Source organism: Podarcis tiliguerta (genome assembly GCF_965153285.1).
Source record: "Podarcis tiliguerta genome assembly, chromosome: Z".
In the NCBI taxonomy this organism is placed as follows: domain Eukaryota; kingdom Metazoa; phylum Chordata; class Lepidosauria; order Squamata; family Lacertidae; genus Podarcis; species Podarcis tiliguerta.
In genome coordinates this window covers 8,150,190-8,160,831 of record NC_139553.1, presented here as the reverse complement: position 1 = coordinate 8,160,831, position 10,642 = coordinate 8,150,190, and the positions used below count along the sequence as shown (strand labels likewise).

General features: G+C 43.0%; 1 long non-coding RNA gene and 1 pseudogene across 2 annotated transcripts; both read right to left on the bottom strand.

Moving 5' to 3' along the window:
* Nucleotides 1–49: 49 nt before the first annotated feature.
* LOC310669335 lies at nt 50–6,675 on the bottom strand. The gene is made up of 3 exons (XR_014507092.1): nt 6,511–6,675; nt 1,261–1,350; nt 50–404 (listed from the first exon to the last, which is right to left on the bottom strand). It is a non-coding gene; the product is annotated as an uncharacterized lncRNA (long non-coding RNA).
* Nucleotides 6,676–9,412: 2,737 nt separating this feature from the next.
* On the bottom strand, nt 9,413–10,082 carry LOC310669210 (fatty acid-binding protein, adipocyte-like; annotated as a pseudogene). The gene has a single exon. The product of its transcript is annotated as a fatty acid-binding protein, adipocyte-like (transcript).
* Nucleotides 10,083–10,642: the final 560 nt, after the last annotated feature.

Below are 10,642 nucleotides of genomic sequence, written 5' to 3'. Positions count from 1 at the left end.
TGCAACTCATAATTTTCGATGGGGAAAATAAAAAACCATCAAAGACTAATAACAATATAACATAGTTTTAATTAGTACAATTTCCTTTTCATTTCACTTCCAATTAAATCATTTTATAATTTTATAACTATCTACGGGCATCACAGGCAGAGGGTTTTCAGACACATTCATCTCCGCTGAAAGAGGAGTTTGTGAATCTGTCTTCATTATGGTCTGTGATGATGCAAGAGGGTGTGGACTTGCTGACATCATAGTTGCTTGAGGGGAAGCAGCACAGGATCTTGTCCCAGGGAAGACGCTCCTTGTAGGCTTTTAGCGTCATCTTCTAATAGGCTGACTTTGGACGGGAAGGGTACATGTTGCTGGTGGCTCAGCTCTTCCAGATGAGGCGTGTCATGTAGTTACTTGTACAAAGGGAGGGAAAATTAGACGCAATTAGTAGCCAGTTTGTGCTGAATTTAGGATTCGGCTGAATCCCATGGTTCAGCTGCTTTGGAAGCCTCCCCCACTTTGTTCAAGTATTATGAACTATGGGGGGGGGGGACATTCTCCCTATCCACTTTCTCCACATAATCTCATACACTTCTAACACTCTCCTCTTTTCACCTTTTTTTCTAAATGGAAAAATACAAAAACATTGCAAACTTCCTTCTCACTGGGAGAACCTCCAGCCTGGGAGCCAAATGCAGACCTCCAGGCCTCTCTAGCTGCCCCTTGCAACTCTTCTCAGGCAGCACCCCCTCTCCCAGTTCCTCCCCTCACCTGCTTTGCACTGTCCCTGGGGATTTTTCACTGGCTGGGATACAGTCACTGAACTCTGATATCACCTCTTGCTCTCCTGGAGTGACAGTTGTCCAGAAGAGAATGTGGCCCTCAGCCTGAAATTGATTGCCCACCTCTGCTCTAGCCCTTTGTTTTCTTGGGGTGGGGTGGGGGGGTGGTTTTCCCTTTTATGCACATTTTCCACCTCTGCTACACATCTTTTCTAAGAGTCCCTTTGGAGAATGGCTATTTTTGTCATGCTTCCCGAAAGCATCTGATCGGCTTCTGCTTTGGAATCATGCTTCTGGACCAGAAGGGCCTTTGGTCTGGTCCAGTAGGGTTCTTCTTAACCAGATGCCCACAGCTGCAGGGATTGGAAACTTATGGCCCTCCAGATGTTAAGATTCCAACCCCCACCAGCTCCTGCCAATGACCAAGGGTTATGAACAACACCTGGTTCCCCATCTCTGCCACAGAGAGTCTCCAGTTCTTCCTTACCTGGTTTCTCATTTGGCTCCTGCTGTTGCTCCTCTTTGCTTCGACAGCAGCAGCAGAATTCCCTAATTTTAGCTGCCACATAGCCACAGGCTGTAGACCATGGAAATAAAAGGAAAGTCAAATGGAAATCTCTGCATGCAGTCCACATAACTCAGCTTTCAATTTTTGAAAATGGGGGTTTGCAACAAGAGAAGAGTTGGGTGAAAAGAAGATGTAGAGAAGGGGCTGTTGTAGTGCTGGGATAACAATATATGCCCTCTAGTTTATCTTCTGCTTTGCAAAGTGCTCCTTGTGAACTATTTGTATGACATGATCGAGTGACTGTATTGATTACTGTGAATGGACCCATTCATAATGATTAAGATGTGACATAGCTTAACTCATGAGAATAAAATAAGCTTGACAACTCTTAATGGCTGGAATGTTCTATGTAGTCTTTGGAACGAATGTCACACCCATCAAAGTTTGGAGAAAGTGCTCAGCAAAATTTTTGATTTAAGCAGAGTCTGACAGCTGGAGGGTTTGTTTTGTTTAAGATAGAATTAACTAAAAGTGGGAGTGGGGCTGCTACTGTTGCTTCTTGGGAAGAAGATGCAGGATTGACAGTTGTGCTATTTGCTTTAGAACTCTGATTGTTTTCAATATCTTCAGCACGTTTATTTGTAGAGAACAAAATGCAACAACAAAATATGTACAAGAGGAAAAAATCACTGTAAATTTCTTGCAGACCAGTTCAACTTGAGGAAACAGTCTCTGTAAACTGATGCACTCTGTATAGGACTTCCTACTGCCAAAAAAAACCTTGTATGACTCAGTCTTTCCACATCTCTTGTTTTTATTAGCAATATGTTCCTGGTCAGCCACATCTAGATAGTTTACAAAACCAGACTTCCGGTGCTAATCATCATGGTGAACAGCGGGTCCCAAGATAGCGGACACCGGCCATGCAGCCAATTAAGGATAATGTCAGAGTAATTGTCCTTGCAAGCCGGGGGTTGGGGGGGAGCTTTCACTCGCAGTTCATCTGATACCTGCTTCTCACTCCAATGGAATGTGGGGGGCAGGGACACTGAGTGTATAGCACTGCATGTATTGGAAACTCTGCAACACAGCCACCATGAGCGGAAGCCCCCTGTTTTTTAAGATGTATCAGAATTTGGACTTAAGAAACATGCATGTTCTGAATGAAGGAGACAAGATAACCTGCTAAATGAACCAGCCACTGAGTGCAAAGGTCTCGATCTGGAGAAGATTTTCATCGTTACTGGATTGGTATGTTGGTAGAGAGGAGCCTTTGTTCTCTCTTTATATATTCAATATGCCATTTTATGTTTTGGCAACTCTTCACCAAAGAAAAATTAGCTACTTATGGAATGTCATTAAAAATGGATTGCAAATATTAATGGAATGCAAGAGGGAATTAACAAGAACTTTATAATGCTTATGGATTAATTCAAAGAACAGAACTATGTGGAAACCTTGGGAAGTTTGGCGGCAATAGTCCACCAAACTCTAAGGAGGACTCTAACTTTGATTTATTATGGTGTTGGCGAGATATCAGCTTGTGATCGGGCGAGAAAGAAATCAAAGAAAATGCTGGAAGTCTTCCTGGAGTAATGGCCAGACACCAGACCTCTTTTGGTTTTGAGAAACGCAAGATGGCGGGAGGCCTTTACGCAGCAAAAATCAGTCCCTTGGAGTGGAGGGTGTGTGTGTGCCAAAAATGATTGAGTACAGCAAGAAAAGAAGGACGAACATTAAAAAAAAAAGCATTCCACGCAAAAGTTACAAGACTTAAACTCCTCTTGCAAAATAAAGGCTATGGAATAAATATGAACGAAAGTAATCACATCAGTGTTTGTTAAAACAAAGGATCAACATTGGAATTGTATTGTTTGGATTAAATAAGAGGATTGGAGTAGGCACAAGGAATAACAGCATCTGCCAAAAATCAGAACATGGGAAGTCATCCAAAATGTTTAATTTGGAATCGGATAATTGGCTCTTTTAATTGTATTATGATTTGGTATTGTATTAATGTGGTTTATATTGGATTCTTATTAATGAAAAATTAATAAAAATTAGATAGTTTACAAGGCCACACCTAAATAACACTTGCGGTTGTGATTATGGGATGCTCCATCATTCCATTTCCTTAGGGTTCAGTGAGTTCACTCTGCTCAGCATTCCAGGCTTGCTGAAATCATTTTTAACAGTGGTTGGTGGGGCTGTAGAGACAAGGCAGCACTATTTGCCTGGCTGCCCAACAGCAAGCGTCATGTCCAGTTACTGAGAGGTAGAGGGAGTGAGGTGCGGGGAGCTCAGCAACATGCAAGCATGACAGCACCCCCAGTTCAATGCTTTTGACTCTCATCCCACTAGGTAACCAGCAGCAACACCTGGCATTGGAAAGTCAGACATCCAGAATTGGAGCGTGTGCCTTCTGCAGTAAGTTTCACTTCACACGCTCTACACATAAATGCTGCAAATGAGCAAAGACATGGCTGCAGGTACAAAGTCCTATGAGGAACTGTTGAAAGAGTTGAGTAGGTTTGTCATGGAGAAGAGACAGTTAAGAGGAGACATGGGGAGAGCTGTCTTCAAATATCTAAAGGACTGTCAGTCACACAAAAGGTGGAGCAGGTTGGGGTCACATCCGCACCATACACTTAAAGTGCTCTTAGACCACTTCAATAGGCATGGTTTTCCACAAAGAATCCTGGGAACTGTAGTTTGTTAAGGGTCTCCTAAGAATGCCCAGAATGTTTAACAAACTATAGTCCCCAGAATTATTTGGCTGGGGGGAGTCATGGCTATTAATGTAGTATTAGGAGTATATGAGAGGAATGTATGCATTAGGCAAAACTGCGTATAAGCATGTGTGTATTCACACCCCAAATGGTGATTTTTTAATGCTCAAATGGTGATGAATTTGCATGTGGATTTAAATAATGGAATCATTGAGGTGGAAGGGACCACAAGGGTCATCTAGTCTAACCCACTGCAATGCAGGAATCTTATGCCCAATATGGGTCTTGAACCCATGGCCCTGAGATTTAAGAGTGTCATGTGCTACCAACTGAGCTACGCCAGTGGCAAACTGATGTGGAAATGTGGAGGAACTGAGAGAAACGGAAAATAACAGATTTCCCCATCCCTAATGACAGGACACATGCCTTGCTTACAACAGATGCCCCCTTCTATCCCTGCCATCTCCAGCTAAAACATAGATGAGGTAGCAAATAAAAGGAAAGACCTCTCTCTGCCTGAGATCTGGGAGAACCATTGTGAGTAGGGGGTAGACAATTGGCTTTCAGCTGGATTTCCAAGGTTATAGCCTGATCTAAGGGTCTCTCAGCAGCACCACAACCACCATGCAAATGCATAGTGAAGAAAAAGAAAAAGGGAAAGGGAAAAGCTCTATTGATCAATATTAGATTTCAAACCATTTTGTTAATAAGTGTGGTAATGAGCCTAAGAAACGGGGGGGGGGGGGCGGACGTCAGAGGGATCTTTGCACAATGGCCCTGGATATGCTTAAGATGGCCCTGCCTAGCAGTTGGTATTAGAGCAGAGCCTGGCATTATGCGTGTACAATTTTGTATTTTTATGGTTTTACTTATGTACCATTTTAATCTTTTTAATATTGAAAGCTTTAGAATTCCTTTAAAAAAATAAAAAATTATGCAACAGCTACAATCACATAAGGCGACTACCCGGGTAGCAAATTGTGAACAACAAATTTTAGCTTTTGGTATAATTCTCCAGCTTCTTAAAAAGTGGACCCTAGATTAGACTCGTATATATAGAGAGAGAAAGTTTGAGGGGATTTCCATTCCCTATAAGCTCTACAGGCAAATCCAGAAATCATTGTTCTCTCCAGTTACATTTTCTTAAATCAACATATGTAATAGAGAATTATATAACAGTTCATTTAGAAAAGTATTTCTGGCTTTGCATTTCAAGACTGTGTCTTCACAATATTTAGAGGGACTATAGCAAAATATGTATGGAAGTGAGAGCTGGACCATAAAGAAGACTGATCACCAAAGAATTGATGCTTTTGAATTATGGTGCTGGAGGAGACTCCTGAGAGTCCCATGGACTGCAAGAAGATCACACCTCTCAATTCTTAAGGAAATCAGCCCTGAGTGCTCACTGGAAGGACAGATCCTGAAGCTGAGGCTCCAATACTTTGGCCACATCATGAGAAGAGAAGACTCCTTGGAAAAAACCCTGATGTTGGGAAAGATGGAGGGCACAAGGAGAAGGGGGTGACAGAGGACAAGATGGTTGGACAGTGTTCTTGAAGCTATGAACAAGAGTTTGACCAAACTGCAGGAGGCAGTGGAAGACAGGAGTGCCTGGTATGCTCTGGTCCATGGGGTCACGAAGAGTCGCACATGACTAAACGAGTAAACAAACACAAATAGCAAAATACTGGTAGAACAGTGTTTTACATATGTGATGCTGCAGCAGTAGAATATCTTTATCATTATTTACTGTACTGCTCTTTGTATTCTGAACCAAAGGCAAAATTTATTCTGAATTTTTTATGTAAGATACCTGATGGTGATAATCAAGTGAAAATCATATATTTGCTATCTGATTCTGACAAATTTCTGAATGGATGGTTTAATAGGTGGTCTAATGTATCAGGTTTTAAACCTTTGGTGTTTCATTTTATTTTACCTTTTTATATTTTTTTGGTATATTTTAATGTAAATATATATTTTGGTCAATGTTGGGTTTTTAAAAAATATTGCATGAGTGTATATATTTTTTCTGTGGTTGATTTGACCATGATGTTTGAAGCAACAACAATAAGCAATAAACCAGGGAAAAAATGAAGCACGTCCTCAGAAACATGTTTGGGTTAAAAGTAAATATCAGGTTGGAATGCGTTGAAGGCAGTAGACTACAGAACCTAAGGAAGGATATAAGTTCTTCCCAGAGTGCTCCTGAAATACTTCAGTCTGGAAGTAGTTCAAGGAGCTGGCCACTGGTTTTTAGTTTGGATTAAAACTGTTCACTCTGACAGAGAATTGGTGCCTTGAAGCAGCTGCGTGACCCAGCAAACACACATCCCACCCTTCTCCCTTTGCCAGGGGAAAGATTAAAAATAGATCTACGGGGACAAAAACCGCAGCTGAAACACCAGCTCCTCTTTCCCTTTGATCTCAGGTATTGAAAAAGCTCTTTTGTAACCAAAAGTCATCTGGGCTTTAGATAAAGCTGTTCTTCACTTACCGTGAGCAATAACTCAGGCCATGTTTCCTGTGGGTGCAGATGGGTGCGCTCTCTCTCTCTCTCTCTCTCTCTCTCTCTCTCTCTCTCTCTCTGCAGTCAACAGGTTTACAGCAAGAAAGCTGTTGCCACTTATTTCCTCCTTCTGGTAACACATTACATTGGTTCCTCACCAGAGGACAGTTGCCCCAGTAACCTAGTCACATGTGGGTGACAGTTAGCAGGGTAGGTGTTTTGTGACTCATACAGTTGCTCTGTTGCTTCACTTTAGGGTAAGGAGAAGAGGGGATCTGGTTTTGTCTGTGAAGCTTTCCTGTGTGAGGGTTGAGGGAGTCAGCTGGGGGGGACTTACCCAAAGAACCAGCATCTGTCATAACACAATTGGAGGAAGCACTTTAAAAATCCAATCTTACCTGTGCAACCTGTTTATTCAGTGCTAAGTCCTATCCCCCCCCCCCAGTGCACAAATGTGTTAGGCAGCTGCAGCCTTTGACAGATTTCACACATGGTTTAAAGCTAGTTTGAGCTTCTCTCTGCTTTTGGGGACTTTATTTTATTATAATTTTTCTATTAAGAAATTTTATTAAGAAATATATATATATATATATATATATATACACACACAGTGGTACCTCGGGTTACATATGCTTCAGGTTACACACTCCGCTAACCCAGAAATAGTGCTTCAGGTTAAGAACGTTGCTTCAGGATAAGAACAGAAATCAGGTTCCAGCGGCACGGCAGCAGCAGGAGGCCCCATTAGCTAAAGTGGTGCTTCAGGTTCAGCACAGTTTCAGGTTAAGAACGGAGCTCCGGAACGAATTAAGTACTTAACCCGAGGTACCACTGTATATAGAAACAAACAGGAAGCAATAGTACAAGACTGAGTAAATCAAGAGAGGTAAGGACAGAAACCTGTCAAAATAAATGGTGCACAATCAGTGTTATGCAGTACTTGAGCTTTAGAAACAACATCAAACTAAGGTCACCTGCAACTTCATGTTCTTGGTGTTTTAAATGCACCAGTATCTATTTACAAAATCCACTGAGGACCATTAAAGAAGGTGGCTGTACAATGAAAGAAGGTGGATATACCTTCCCACATAGTATGTGTTTCACCAGGGATTTGAACGGAAGGTTTTGATTAGTAGTTCATTGCCAGTCTTCTATCCATTATCCTGTCTTCACCTAAAGTTGTATACAGCTGTGAACAACCTTTAAACATTTTCAACACCTCTTCCTGTAAGTGATGAAATCTGTTCATTTAGAAACACATACCCTGCCACCACCTGTATTGTCAATTCTCTGCTTTGTGGTGAAACAGATAGGTAAAGTAAAGGACCCCTGGACGTTAAGTCCAGTCAAAGGTGACTATGGGGTTGTGGTGCTCATCTTCATCTTCAGGCCAAGGGAGCCAGCATCTGTCCACAGACAGCTTTCCAGGTCATGTGGCCAGCATGACTAAACCGATTCTGTTGCAACGGGACACCGTGGCAGATGCCAGAGCGCACAGAAATGCTGTTTACCTTCCCACCGCAGCGATACCTATTTTACTCACACTGGCATGTTTTCAAATTTCTAGGTTGGCAGAAGCTGGGACAGAGCAACAGGTGCTCACCCCATCACATGGATTCGAACCGCCAACCTTCCAGTCGGCAAGCCCAAGTGGCTCAGTAGCATAGACCACAGTGCCACCCACGTCCCGGTGAAACAGATAAGATTAGTGGAAAACCGCTTCATTTTCATCCATTTCCTTCACTACAGCTGCCATTAAACATTCTTTGCTGGAAACTTCTATCAGATTCATTCAAGCCAAGACTGCATTCTTATTCTCTCCCTCACACACACACACCTTGAACTAACAAGGCTTTCCATCAATCTTGTTGGTTTCACTGGACAGCTGGTGAAGGTTGATAGGGCAGGGTAGAAGCAGGACTGTGCACACGCTCAGCCCGAATCCTGGACCGAATATGGCCAATAGGGGTCAACCTGAGATTCAGCCAGAGTGGGTTGAGGGAACCCAAGATCTTGCAAGGTCAGATCAGGTCCACCTGGAACCATAGGAGCCAATTCTTAGGGGCTGAGGTCCCTTTGTCCCTCCCCCAAAAGGTGATGGGCATTCCCATTCAAATGGTGTGTGTATGCTGTGTTTTGTGATCAATTATGTGGGGTGGGGCTTACCTGCCCCCCAATATTTTATTCAAGTTGGCACCCCTGCCTGGAACAATCCTGGAGCCAAGAGATGTGGGGCAACCTGGTAGCAATGAGAGGGTGTGGTGGAAAGAGACACACATAGGCAACCTGCAGGTGTCTTGTTCTTCCTCCTCCCAACTACATGATTAATTAGGCTTTAAAATGGAGAGTCTTCAAACTGGTTTGGGGCCAGAATCTGGGTTGGGTCAGCCCTGGATCCAGATGTGGATTTGCAGAACCCTAGGTAGAAAGATACTCTGTGGGACTACATCTGTGTCAAATGTGGGGCTATCTGGACAGAAATATCGGGAAAGGCCTTCTGTAGCTGAAGAAGGGCATATACCGTGGGAACAGGATAACTGGTAAATTGTGTTGATGCTCATTGACTGAAATGAGGGGATGATTACTGAGTAATGCTTTAAATGTGCATTTGATGTTTGTTCAGGATTTCATCAGGAAGCATTGCTTAACTATCTCCCTAGAGACTGTGCTGCAAGAGCTCACAGAGCAATTTCTTAACAGCTTCTTTATTTTTACATGCCTGCTGCTTGCTTAGACTTGTTACTCACAGCAGTTTTTGTTCAGTTGTTCTCATTTGTCAAAACTGAGTGCTACAGAGATCATCACATGCCAGTTCTCCAGAATTCCACGTGCTCTCCGGGATAGCCCTGTAAGAATCTTCTTTCTCCATCCACTAAAAACAGAACAACACTTTTTTTTTCTTTATCATTAAGTACTTTATTGAATAGTCACCATACTTTTAGTTTGAATACTGTATACAGGTTCTTTGGAACGGTTCTATCAATAACATATCAGTTCTTTGGAGAAAGCAACTGCCTTGTGGGGCTCTGCATCCCGAACCAGCTAACTCTCCTGCTTCTGTGTCCCACTAACCACATAGGGGAAGGAGTCTTTCTTCATGCTTTCTCATACACTCTGGTGCAGACAACGTTGTTCATTTCACACTCCACAACCAGCTTTCCATCTTCTATTTTTCTTTTTATTGTGGTCTCTTTGCCATCCCATTTCTGCAACTGATTGAGCGACCCATTGTCTAATGTTACAATACTCTTTACTTTCCTGTCATCTGCTGTGGTCTCATCAAACGGTTCCCCCAGTTTGAAGGAAATCTCAGTGTTCTTTAAACTGCTCTCTGTTTTGATGGTTATAACATCTCCGTTGCAACTGAGATCACATTGGGCTTGGCAACACCAGCCAGCTTCCTGGTGGGAAAGCCCACACCAAGTTCTTTCATATAGTCATCAAATTTTTCAGTGGAAACAAGCTTCCAAGTTCCCAAAAATTGTTCACACATGGTGTAGGATTAACTAGGTCTCCTGAGGAACTTCTTACAAGTTTAACTAAGCACCACAAAGAGCACAGCACCTAACAGAACAACACTTGATTATAGCAGGCTGCACCACATTGCAGATATTAATATTGTGCAGTTTGAAGCGATGGGCAAAATGACATCATGCACATGCGCAGAAGTGGCAAATCGCAACCCGCGCATGCGCAGACGTTCTGCTGCAGGTTGCACTCTTTTCATGTTGTGAACGGGCCTCCGGAACCGATCCCGGTCGCAACCAGAGGTACCACTTTATTCCAGTGGAATCGCCCCATGTTAAACTTTTTCAGTAATTCACATTTAGACATTCCACATTCCAGTGTCAATTAAAGGATTATACATAACACACCACACTTGCACACAGGGGCTGCTTGTGTGAGGTTTGTGTAACAGAGGGCTGATTGGGACACAAGAAAAGTTCTCAGTGGTATCTCGTATCCTTAGGCACTGGGGCGGGGGGGGGGGGAGGAAGGGAGGCCAATAGTAGGTGGAGTCACAGCCAATGGCTGGCAAAGGAACCATGACTGGTTGCAAGTAAGAAGCTGCGGAAGGTAGGCTGGGGTGGGTGGGGCAGTGCCTTTATGAACTCGCCTC